This window comes from Protopterus annectens, chromosome 11.part0 (assembly GCF_019279795.1).
Source record: "Protopterus annectens isolate FY-2018-M chromosome 11.part0, PAN1.0, whole genome shotgun sequence".
NCBI classification, from domain to species: domain Eukaryota; kingdom Metazoa; phylum Chordata; order Ceratodontiformes; family Protopteridae; genus Protopterus; species Protopterus annectens.
In genome coordinates this window covers 510,152,695-510,165,168 of record NC_056745.1, presented here as the reverse complement: position 1 = coordinate 510,165,168, position 12,474 = coordinate 510,152,695, and the positions used below count along the sequence as shown (strand labels likewise).

General features: G+C 43.9%; 1 protein-coding gene across 1 annotated transcript in view; it reads left to right on the top strand.

Annotated features, from left to right (window-relative positions):
* The window catches only part of FRS2 (fibroblast growth factor receptor substrate 2), a gene marked incomplete in the record, with an annotated part of 1,814,279 nt that overhangs the window by 512,954 nt on the left and 1,288,851 nt on the right, over nucleotides 1-12,474 (top strand).

Below are 12,474 nucleotides of genomic sequence, written 5' to 3'. Positions count from 1 at the left end.
CCATTTTGGGATTGAGAGACCACTCATGAGGCAATAGAATGTATCTGCTCAACTAGTCTGCTATCATGTTGGAACTCCCCAGGATGTGTGTTGCCACAAGAAAGTGGTTAGAAGGTATCGCCCACTGCCACACTCAGAACTTCCCAGCAAAGGGGGTAGGATTTGGTTCCACCCTGTTTGTTGATGTACCAAACCACTGATATGGATTGCAACTGTTCCCAGAGAAAGAGCAGTTTGAAAGGCTTGCAATGCTAGGAGCACTGCTCTCATCTCCAGAACACTGATGTGCAAATTGACCTCTTGTGGAGACCAAGTACCTTGGACTGTTCTTCCTAGATAATGCCCCCCACCCCATCTGGGAGGTGTCCATGGTCACTATGGCCTTGGGTTGCAGCAAAATAAAAGGAGAGCCCATTAGGATTTCTTCTGACTGCATTAACCAGGATAGCTCCTTTTTGCTCTGTCCTGTAACTAAGATCAGGTGAGTCATAAGATGAGACAGGATGGACCATCAGGAGGCTAGAAGCCACTGAAGTGTCTTCATGTGAAATCTCATCAAGAGAACCAGGGTGATGGCCACTGCCATAGATCCTATGGCTTGAAGGACAAGTAGAGCAGGCACTTTGTTTTTCATTAAAATGAACTATACTTGAGACCTTGTCTTTTGAAGCCTGTGAAAGGATAGAGAAGCTATACATGAAACTGTGTTGAGGTGGGCTCCTACGAACTCTAGGTCCTGAGTGGGAGACAGGTGTGACTTGTCCTTGTTGACCATCATGCACAGGGCACTGTACAAGTATATGATGAGGTCTGTGGCTTGAAGCAGTAGATGCCTGGTAGGGGTGGTGAGGAGCCAGTCATCTAGCTAAAGAAACACCTGGAATCCATGTAGTCTCGTGTGAGCAGTGACTGCTGCCATGCATCTGGCAAAAAATCTGGAGGCTGTGGTGAGGCCAAAGGGCAGTGCTCTGAATTAAAAATTATCGGCCCCTAGCCAAAAGCAGAGATACCTTTTTGAGCATTTGTCCATCCTTTTGTGGTAATGTGCATCTTGAAGGTCTACAGAGCACATCCAATCATTTCCCCTAGAATGGGGAGAAGGGACTAAACCATGACAATATGAAATTTTTTCTGCTTAAACTTGTTCAGAAGGCTGAGGTCCAATATCAGCCTCAAGACCCCCATCTTCTTTGGCACTAAAAAGAATCTGGAGTAAAATCAAGATCCTAGCTGGTCTGGCAGGACTTAATCAGCTTTTGAACTTCTATGGCAGCTTGATCCCTCTAATTGGGTGGAACATCAGGGATTTTTCTCAGTGATCTTAGGAAAAGGGTGAAGGGTATGCGATAACCTCTGGTAATGATTCTCTGCACCCAAGTGTTGAAGGTTCTTCATCACCAGACTGTTGAGTAGTGAGATTCTTCCCCCAACTGCTTCCAGAGGTAAGTAATTGGGCCTCCTTTCAGGAGCACTGGAAGGGTTGTCCAGACAGAGTCTCTGGAAACCTGGCTTCTCTGGCCAGCTCTGCCTCGCGGGAAGAGTCTTCCATCTGAGCTCCACCTTCTGCCCCAAGGGGAGCCATTGCCAATCGTGTCCAGGGAAGGCCTCTGGGACTTTTTGAAACATCTTTTCACTCCTCCGATTCCTGGACTAGGATTGCTGAGGAGTAGAAAAGTGAATCCCCACAGTAGACAGGGTCTTTCAAGCCTTCTCACATTTGGCTAGTGTGTCCTTCACCTTGGGGCTACGAAGATGGTCCATCAAAAGGAACATTGACAAAGGAAGAATTGAACGGCTCTGCAAATTCACACAAGCGCATCCAGGCATGGCGCCTTATGGCAACGCCAGAACCAGTGCTCTTATCATGCCTTTGGCTGCTTGTGCAATGAGCCACATGGTCAAGTTCAATATAGACTCCAGGGTGGCTAGCTGAAAGGCAACCTTGTCCAGCACTTCGTCAGAAACTGCTCCCATGAGAGTATCTAAACTCTTTAAATCAGAGCTCTCTGAAGTCTAGTAAAATGTGCTATGAAGTTCAAGAACCTGAGTGCGAAGGTCGATGAAGTGTAGACCCACTTTCCAAATCTGCCCATCGTCCTAGACTCCCAAGTTAGAAGGATGGACAGTAGAACTCTCATCGGCGAGTTCTTTCCTGGTGGCAACAACCACCACCATGGCATCCACTGTTAAAACGTTGGCGCCAATGTTGGTGGTCTTCAGGAGGTGATCAAATTTTGTCCAGTCTCCGGGGAATAGGCTCTATGGAGTCCAGGGGCCTTCCAAGCCCACTGCACGATCAGCTTAATAAGATCATCAGCGGGTGGATTCACCCAGGAAGTAAATGGTCCTGCATTGAACACTTGGAAGTACACAGATTCCTCTGAGGTTGGGTCTTGGGGATTCCAGTTAACCCTCTGCTTAAGGGGGTGACCAAGGACAACCTTCTCCTTTCACTGAAATCCATGCCATCAGTGACTGATTCTTCCAGGGAAACTAGGTGCTTCATCTTGCACGTCTTCTTACAGGGGGTTCCTCAGTGGGGATCTCTGAGGAAGACTCAGAAGAAGAGGGGCTCTGTGCAGGGGTAACTAAGCATCGGTGCTCGCTGTCCTTTTGTGGAAATTGGTGTCAGTTCTGTACCGGAAAACATGGTCATGTGACACACTGATGCAGGAGGAACCAGCTGACAGCCTGCAAAGCCTAAAGCCCTCTCCATAACCTTAGAAGGTAGGACCCCCCCCCCCGAGGAGTGGGAGCCTGGAACCAAGAAAGACCACCTTGGAACCAGGGTCAAACCCCACCCAGAGAGTCCGCCCTCTGAAGCAGAAGCCAGGGAAGGACCCGCAACAGACAAGGTCAAGAGCCAAGGTCAGCTCTGTATAAAAACAGGAGCTGATCCAAGACCCTCGGAACCGGCAGTGGAGGCTCACCCCAAGAATCTGTCGGTTCCAAGGATGGAACCAAAGAAGTCAAAGCAACATCTGGTGTGGAGGTAGGGATGCCCAATGGCACCAGAACAGCTGGTACTGTGGGGATCGAAGTGCAGGGCTCCAAAGCTCTGGTGGAAGTCAGAAGAGGAAACAATGAAGTAGTCCTTGGAGAAGATACCCCAACTCCAGGAAGGAGAGGGGCCTGAGAAGGGGCCAGAATACCTCTGGCTGCCAACAGCTGATCCACCAATCTGATGACATCTACCTCAGAGAGACTCCTGGAGGATCGAATAGACAATCCTGAAGGGGACTCTTGTCATTCCAGAAAGGGACTGGGCAACTGGCCCACAACAGGGTCTATGGAAGGCAAACACCTCGTCCTGAGAAAAAGATTCGGGTCTGGTTTCGGCAATGAGGGGGTGGGGAAAAGCCTGCTGAGGTGTCATTGGACAGTTCAGCACAGACCCAGAAACTGAAGGTGATGCCGATGGCACCACAGTGACAGTAGTTGGTGCCAAGGATTCTTTAAGTTGAAGTTTCAGTATGTTTGCTTTTGGTTCCATGTAGGTAGTTGAAACAGTAGCCTTATGTTTTTGTGCCACTGGTGCCATGGGGGACGCAGGTACAGAGTGGCTCTTCTTTTTGACAGGGTCTGATTTGGGATCAAACTTGGACAAAGCTTCATTAAAGGTAGATTTTTAACAAGCCCTTCAAAATGAGCATATCCCAATGCTCGACCAAAGTTCAGTTACTAAAGGCCTGGCAGATGTCACAATTTTGACTGAGATGTGGAGCTGCTAGACAAACACATGAAAGATGCCCATCAGAAATAGGTATCTTTCTTCCATAGTCTTGGCACTGTTTAAATCCAGAAGTGTCTTTATGCTTTTCAGCCACTTTAACAATTAGTGTATAAAAGAAACAAGCTAAACACACCAACACACATGCACACAAAGGATAAAAGGAAGGTCTACCAACTATGGTAGTGGAGAAATACCAAAAGGTATAACAGAAAAGAGGGAAGGAAAGTACCAACAATGGCACTAAGAATTACCACAAACAGTAAGAAGGGCAGGAGAGGGGTTACCAACAATGGCATCCCAGATTACCAGAGGTAAGGGATAGAGTATTCAATCACAAACAACTGAAAAATTACAACATATAATATAGAAAGTATATCTATGTACCTATAAGAAAGCAAAACACAAAGAAATAGCTTAATAAGGATTTTTTTTTTAAATACTTAGCTCAGAGCAATGGCTGTCGTGTGTTCCTGACAGAGCAGCAAATGAGATCTGAAGTAATGGAGAGAGGGGATTGTGGGTAGAGTCCTAGCTCAAAAGTGTTTTTGGCTGGCATGAGCTGTATAATGAGAGCTTTTCCAAGGATTGGAACAAAGTCCAATTCATTAAGAATGAAGATTGACATCATCAGATTAGTTATTTAGAAAGATAAACAGGGGCTTCAGAGTCAAAAATAGAACTAGTGCAGATAAATACTCCAGAAGATGAACTAGTAAAACAAGATTCTAATAATTAAGAAATAAAAAAGAACAGAAGATATAATTGATACTGAAAACATGTAATGAATTTGCTTAAACAAAAGAGAAGTTCTATTAGTAAAAGGGTGCATGAGAGAGAGAAGTTATATAAAAGGTTTCATGCACAACAGTAAAAAATATGTTATATATAATGTAAATAGGAAAAAAGAATGGAAGGGAAAATAAAGTATAAAAAGTTAAGTTATGACTCCTCCTGGTTCTACATAAAATGAGGGACAGCTGCCCCTCCATCCAGTTTAGGTGTGCACCAACAATACGGCACATAACCCTATGCACCATCCCTGGCTGTTCACCACGGGTGATAAACTCACCACCACTGCCACTGCTCCCAGAGGGAACCACTGGCCTATCCCTCAGGGGCAGAACTATCTGAGGGGGCAGGTAGTGCAGGGGGAAGCAGAGCTAGTAGTGCCAGGTCAGCTCCCAGATGTGCTGGACAATGGTGCTCGGGCTAGTGGAGTGGGGGGGCCCCCCCCCCGTGCTGTGGAGCATTTTGTGATGTGGTACACATGGATGATATGAACACATTTTGATGTCATATAATAAAAATAAAAAAATAAAGAGATAAACGGTGGGGTGAGAGGAAAAAAAAAAAAGATAAGATTAGTACCTTCACATGTAACATACAATGCATTAATACAACTGTTTGACTATTATCTTAACCTTTACTCTTAAGGCTACCACCCTCTAACAGATAACTTATTACTTTTTAGACCAGCAGCTCCTAACAGATGCACACTATACTATAGATTGTAGCAAGTACTTCTTTAGATGTGCATGTATTGCAGGGTCTATATTATATAAGCGAACGTACTGAATTGCGAACGCTATATAATATCGACCAACAATCCCCGAAAACCCAAAAAAGGAAAAAGATCACTGATCCATTAAAAAAAAAAAAAAAAATCAAAACATAAAATAAAGTGGAGGGCTTAGCTGTGCCCCTCATACACCCCCTATTTAAATATACCAACACCAAGATCGCACCACAGTGGAGGAAAAGGCAAAGTCCCGAAAATGGCACAGTGATTTTTTTTCCCTAAGGAAAAACACTGTTCCGTGCTTTCTTGTTTTTGCCATTTTGCGTAATAACGTTTGACTAAACAGTGTTCGCAATTCATTGCGTTCGCTAAAATTGGGATCCTAAATTGCACATATGCGTGCTCCAATTATCCAGATTACAGTTTACAGTACGGCATGTATGCCAATGGTATAGAGCTTTTCTTTAAACCTTTAAGCTACACATAATTGAAGAATTAACAGTTATTGTATAGTTGGGAAGAGTGGTATTTGAACCCACTACCTATGACTAAAGCCTAATATCGTACTCTTGATTTGTGCTACAGACGAATGCATGCATACTTGTTTTTACAGTTGAGAAATGCTTGCTTAATTTGATACGACTGTATAAAATACCAAAAAAGCAGTAACTTAATGCTACAACAACACTACTCTTCTGCTGCACACATACCACATGCCTCCCTCATCCTAACCAATCTAGTGGCATGGGTCTTCACACTGCACTCCCTTCTCCATGGCGGCTGTGGAAAAAATAGAACAGAGTGCCATTATGAACACCAATCTTGCCTATATTCAGCTTTTAAGCCTTACAAGTACTCGCTGTAGTTGATACTTATACACGTGTGAGATATCCTCAGTCTTAAATTCCTCAATCCAAGCATCGAGGGTATCCCTCTTCCTCCTCCAGAGGTCACTGTAGTGCTGCCTACATTTCTCACCAGTGCAGGGGATACCGGCGGCATTTGTCACAGTCTAGGCAAAACTATACCAAGCCTCTGAATTGTACTGAGAATCATAATAGTCCCCCTGCAGCAACCTGGCACTCTGGTGTTTCATGAGGGGTCCAACAAAAATCTTGGACTCCTGGACACCACATCTCTGAGCCCTAAATCTCACACCCTCTCCACAAATGACTGCCATGTCTATTATGAATCAAGAGCAATGGAGAATGATGGTTTCCCACCAATTCCAGTTATTGTGTTGACTGGGAGCGTGCACACCATTTGAACATGTTGCTCACCTCTTACCACCATGTAAACACGGTGTTCTGGGGTACAAGATAGCAAGCAGTGGGCAACAGTTGCAAGCAATGCAATTTCAAGGTTATTTGATATACAGGCAGTTGTGTATGTGTGTTTGACAAATGTGAAGGTCAAGGCAGTCCACAGGGCAGAAATATCCTTACAGGAATATAGTACACAGTATACCCACAGTCATACATTTAATAAATGTGATAATACATAGATAAACGATTGACATAATAGTGTCTCAGTCCTCATACATATATTTAATATCAGCTACACTATGTCAAGTGTTATAAGTAAGAGTGACTATAATGGGAAGTGGAACAACAGTAAAAGTGTATGGAATATCAAATATTTGAACCCAGGCCCATGTGAAAAACAGTCCTACACTAACACCTGTTGCCACAAGAGAATTGCAACAACAGCTGTCCATCTTTCAGTTCATTGCTATAAACTGCAATGTCACAACAGTAAAACAAAGATTGCACACGTAACTAGAACCCAGGACCATCTGTATTCTAGCCCTACACTTACACCTGCTGCCATAGGCAATAGCATTGACCGATTACCAGTTTCTATTTTTGGTTGTCTACTTTCTGGGTGGTCAACTTATCCAATAATAAAGAAATGAAGAAAAACAATCTATGACATACACACCAGAAAATGTTAGTACACATGAGATATTTCAACATAGGTCTGGATTTCAACTCTCACTATAATGCACCTTCAGAAAACAGAATGGGTGCCTTATCCATCTGTCACACAAACAGCTTTGCAGCAAAGAACTCAAGTCATTCTTCACATAACCAACTGCAACAAAATGTAAACAGATATCAAACCAAAACTGATATTTGTTCAATTTATTAAATTTATTATATATGTAGTACACTTAGTGATCACACAACCTATTATTGCTTGCAAATATACAGCTCTGTCTTACCTTTCCGTGTTTCTTGGTCATTCATCAGTTATCTGACCAGCACTCTGACACATGCAGTATGTAATCCATTCTATATCACTGGCCTTAAAATATGTGAGGATATTAACTGTGAATATAATATGCAGTTGCCAACAACTGAAGGGTAGGTTGGATGGCACAAACAAGCACAGAATGCTCTTTTGGGGTGAGCAAAGGTAAAGTACTGCTATAACACTAACAAGAATATGCTGCCCTTATTACTCTCCTTGTGTTGCATCCTGCCTGTTTGATCTTGTGAGGGTTGTGAAGTCAAAATCTGCAATTCATATCATTTCCTTCCAAGTTCTCTCTAGTGATTTTCCAGTACAAACATACGGTGCTAAACTGAGCACATTCAGTGATCATCAGTACTTTTAACTGGTATGACTGTGTGGATATTTGATGCTTGAGGCCTACTACTTACTATGTATTTATTTACTTTTCATTTGTTGACTGGGTTTGCCCAATGGAGCTGTTAGCCCTTTTTTTGTGGACATGTGGGGAGAAAAGCTCCACAATTATGTATACACTTTAGTTGTTTAAATTCCAGATCAACAATTTGGAGAAAAGCTCCAGGTAACAGTTGTTAGGAACATATTAATAATGTTCAAAATATAATTTATATTGTGTACAGACAAATTAATGAACACATACAAGTCAAACAAGTCTCTGGTGTCACATGTTAAGGTACTTTCTGTGCAAATATCCCACCTTTTACTTGCTTAATCTACCAAGTGATGAAATACAAGGATATGTCATATTATTAATCAATACACTCCAGGGTCAGGACTTACCTTGTAAATGCAGCAGTTGTCAGTGTTACTTCAGGGCTGTCACTGTGATGCAACCAGTACACAGCCAATACATGGGGCGGTAAAGGTTGTGCGAGTTGCCTGACATCAATATTAACATATGTATGTGAGCAGGAGAAAGGTTTTAGGCCCCTAAGTGATGAGTGAGTGCACTATGCATCATCTCTTAGCCAATGCAAGAGCATACTGAGCAAGCCAATGTCTGCCTACACCCACAGCAGCTGGTGGTTCCTCCTCCGACACCTCATCTGCCTGTGACTGGTGACCTTGCCATGGGTGGTGGGATGTGTGCCCTTTGGTTCATTATGGCTTTCTTCTGTGGGTGTCTGGGCATTTCTCATGAGTGTCATCAGCCACGACTCCAATGCACTGCCTGCATCCTCCAGTAAATGACCCTGTGAGATATGCCCCCTAGCAAACATCTATTACAGTTGGGAGGTGTGCCAGACATGTGAGTTGTGGTAAATGCCAGGGTTGCCAGCACACACATTCAAGAGGATTCCCTTGACATTACACATGACATGGCACTTGATAGAGTGGTAGCCCTTTCTATTAATGTAGAGCCTACCCTGTTCCCCAGCTGGTGCCTTCAGGGTACTTTAGGGTAGCATTCTACCCGGTAGAACTGTTGCATATTTCTGGCCCTCTCCTCAGAACTACGGGGAAAATGTATGTGCTCCCTGGCATGCTGCAGCATAGCATCCAGGAATTGGTGGAGGTTCCTGGATGCTGATGCCTGTGACATCCCCAGCATGCCCCCCCATAGGTCTCTGAAAGGTACCTGTAGCTAAGATTCTAAGGGATACACATACTTTGCTTTCCACTTGGATGGGTTCCCTTTGATTGGCTCTGGCTCCGAGTTGAGGGCAGCAGAGGTCACAAAGTTCCTCTAGTGTTTCCCTGTCCACCCTGTAGCATTCTACAATTTCCATGTCATGTACATTGCGATAAGTTAAACAGGGCCTGAAAAGTCCTCATTCTTGGCCTAGGCCTGCTGGCAGCAGCAGCAGCACTAGCTTCAGCCTTTAGCACATATAAATGGATTAAAGCAGCAGTGGCCCCTAACATTCTGTCTGTGTAGACTTTCCATGTCTGTACACCAAAAGTTTTGACATCAGCAGGAAGAACCAGCATGGAGTCTACATGGATGCTTTATAACTTGATGAATAGCTCCACCGTGTTGGATTGGTGGATTAGCATGCAGTTCAGCTGCTTATACTATAATTAGCATCTATGAAAAAGACAGATGCAACCATTAATAATATACGCCATTATAAAAAGGCAAATGTGTTTCTCGCCAAACTGATGTTGATGAGAGTTGTATAGGTTTGTATACTGCAAAAATTATTTTTCTTCAGGATGTTTCTATACAGAGGAGTATTGAATTTCAGCAGATATGCTCCCATTTTGTCACCTACATACTGCATATGCTGGAATGTATTTAAGAATAATGTGAAGCAAAGGTACACTTATCTGTATGCATTAGTTGGAAGTGTACTGATGGCATGGGCATGTTTGTCATTTCAGAGTTGCACATGATTGACGACACATGGAAATGGAATGCTGTGTAATAAATATGTACAAATGTTTCAGGGGCAGGTCCTTTGATAGCACTTTTAGCATTTCAAAGATGTTTCGTTTGCAAAATGGGTCATTTTTGCCTGTTATTTAGTAGGGGGAGCAAAGATGAGCTACTATTATGGAACAAAGAATGGACTGTTCTTTTTTTTGGTGAGGAGCAAAGGTGAGTTACTGTTGTGGCAAAAACAAGGATATGTTGCTGTTGTTACTCTCCTTGTTTTGCATCATGACTGTTGGTATTTCACATCTGTAGACTGTTATGTTTCTCCAGTGGGTAATAATGACTGGCTGCCTTTTATACTTCTTTCAGGACACCTACAAGTATGCCACTCGGGCATGTCAATCCATGTCCCCCTTCACCGATGGGGAAAATCAAGTAATTGTTATGGGTTTCCTCAACATGGTGCTTTTCCCATGGAAAAGGTATGGGTAGCTATAGCAGACAAGATGCAAATATGGCAGCAAACTACAAAATAAATGCCATAGGCGGCCATGGCAGAAGATATGAACAGATGCATCACAGGGCCACTGACATGACCAGTACCGCACGCAAGCGAACAGCTGCAGTGAGCCATTACCAAATGGCTAATGGGGAGGGCCTGGTAGAGAACTCCCTTTGAGCAGTTCCTGGTCAGTATAAGAGAACCAAACAGCTCCCAAGAGTGTACGACAGTATGTACAGGATGTGGGCGCAACATTTTCAGAGACAGCAAGCACCTCCCCAGGAGGAGCTTCCAGGTAGGCTTTATCTGAATAGTTTAATACTGTTGTGTAGTAAAACATTTGAAAAGAATAAGTTACTTGTGTCACGTGTCTTTTTGGGGGAGGGGGTTGAAGATTGCTAGTTATAAACTTAGGCTGGAGTTGTCAGCCAAGTTCTTGTTGACATTAAACTTACTGCACATATAAAAGGGTAAATAAAGGGGTAAATGTATTACCCTCTGTGTTACTGTTAATTGTGATGATGTTGCCCTTACCTCTTGCTTAACTTCTTCCAGGATCATCTGGACTACAGAGGAGTATCTCGTCTGCAGATAGTAAGATAAACATTTTTATGTCAGTACTGTTGACAACGTAAAGAAATATAGTAGTGTGTGACGTTGATGTCAGGCCTGTTGGGTGCATTGCTGCACTGCCAGTAAAAACTGGCAGCACTGTTACTTTTTTAGCATATATGCACTGCAGTAGTGCAGGTATTAATTTATTCCTCTCTCTCTTACTTTTTATCACAGGTGATAATGGCACTGGGAGTGTGGGCCCAGTGCATCAGCAGACTCCGATGATGTTGGTGGCCAAACTGAGGCACACTCTGGGAGTACAGAGATTGAATCTGACACTGAGACTGACAAACAGCCACTCATGCATTTCCATCAGACACAGACAGTAGGCCTATACCTACCCAGTCCAGTGAGCCCACAGATATGACAGGTGAAGGGTGAGGACACTGATCAGGGAAGGGTAGCTACTGCAGCTTCAGTGCCTGTTGAGTCTGGCCATAGCCAAAGTGTGGGTGAGGTGCCACACAGGAAAACTGAAATGGGTGCCTGGAGGGGGCCTGCTATCTCTCTCCTCCACCTGATGCTGGTGTCACTTCCCATGCCACTCAATGTGCGTTTTAGGGCTGTTATGGATGCACAGGCACTTTCCCAGAGGTGCTCCAGACAAATCTTCAGGGTTGTGGATGTGGCACAATCAAACATGCGTGACTGCCTCCACTGTGCTGCCAATTCACTGGACTGGATGAATGACATATTAGAATGAGGGGTGTCTGTCATGGAACAAGCAGTGTTTATGATGGAATGTCTGCTGGGAGGGGAACGGCATCCTCATGGGTGTAGATCAGCCACATCATCTGCTGTCAGCCAATGTGGCTATGCCCAATCATGCTCCCATAGTGACAGTACTTCCACTGCTCCATCAGTGAGTGTGCTGTCCACACCCAGATGTGGCAGGCCATAGTCTTGGGCATCCCCATGAAGGGAGTTCATCCAGCATACATCAGTCATGTTCAGGTAGCAGCACTGCATCGGACCTTGGGAATGGAGGTGCCAGTGCAACTCCTAGCAAAAACCGTTCTCATGGTTGGGGATGAGAAAGATTAACTGCCACCTTTACCATGCATGGTTCACACCTGTCCAATAGACAGGACTTAGAGCTACTACGGAGCTTGACTGTGTTCATGCAGAGACTCACACACCAATTTCACCTGGTAGACCCCTACAGATACACAGACACAGATACACTTACACACCAGTAACTGATTGTCTCACTGGTCAAGTGTTGTTTTATCCCAATGTCTGCATTCTTTTCCTTCTTACTACACAACACCCTGTGCAAGTGATAACTGTGCCATATCCCCAGTTTTCTATCATTTGGCTTCAGGGATACAAAAGCTGTCTAATGCTCAGGGTGCTACTTAAATCTTAGGATTGTATGACTGCACTGTAGTCAAACCTAATCAGAACAGTAAATACAGTATAATGCATGCATCTCAGACACATGCAGCACCAGGGCTTTCTCAGCAAGCTAACACAGGGCCTACAAACCATGCCATGATGGATGTGGATAGATTAAAAGCCAAGTCACT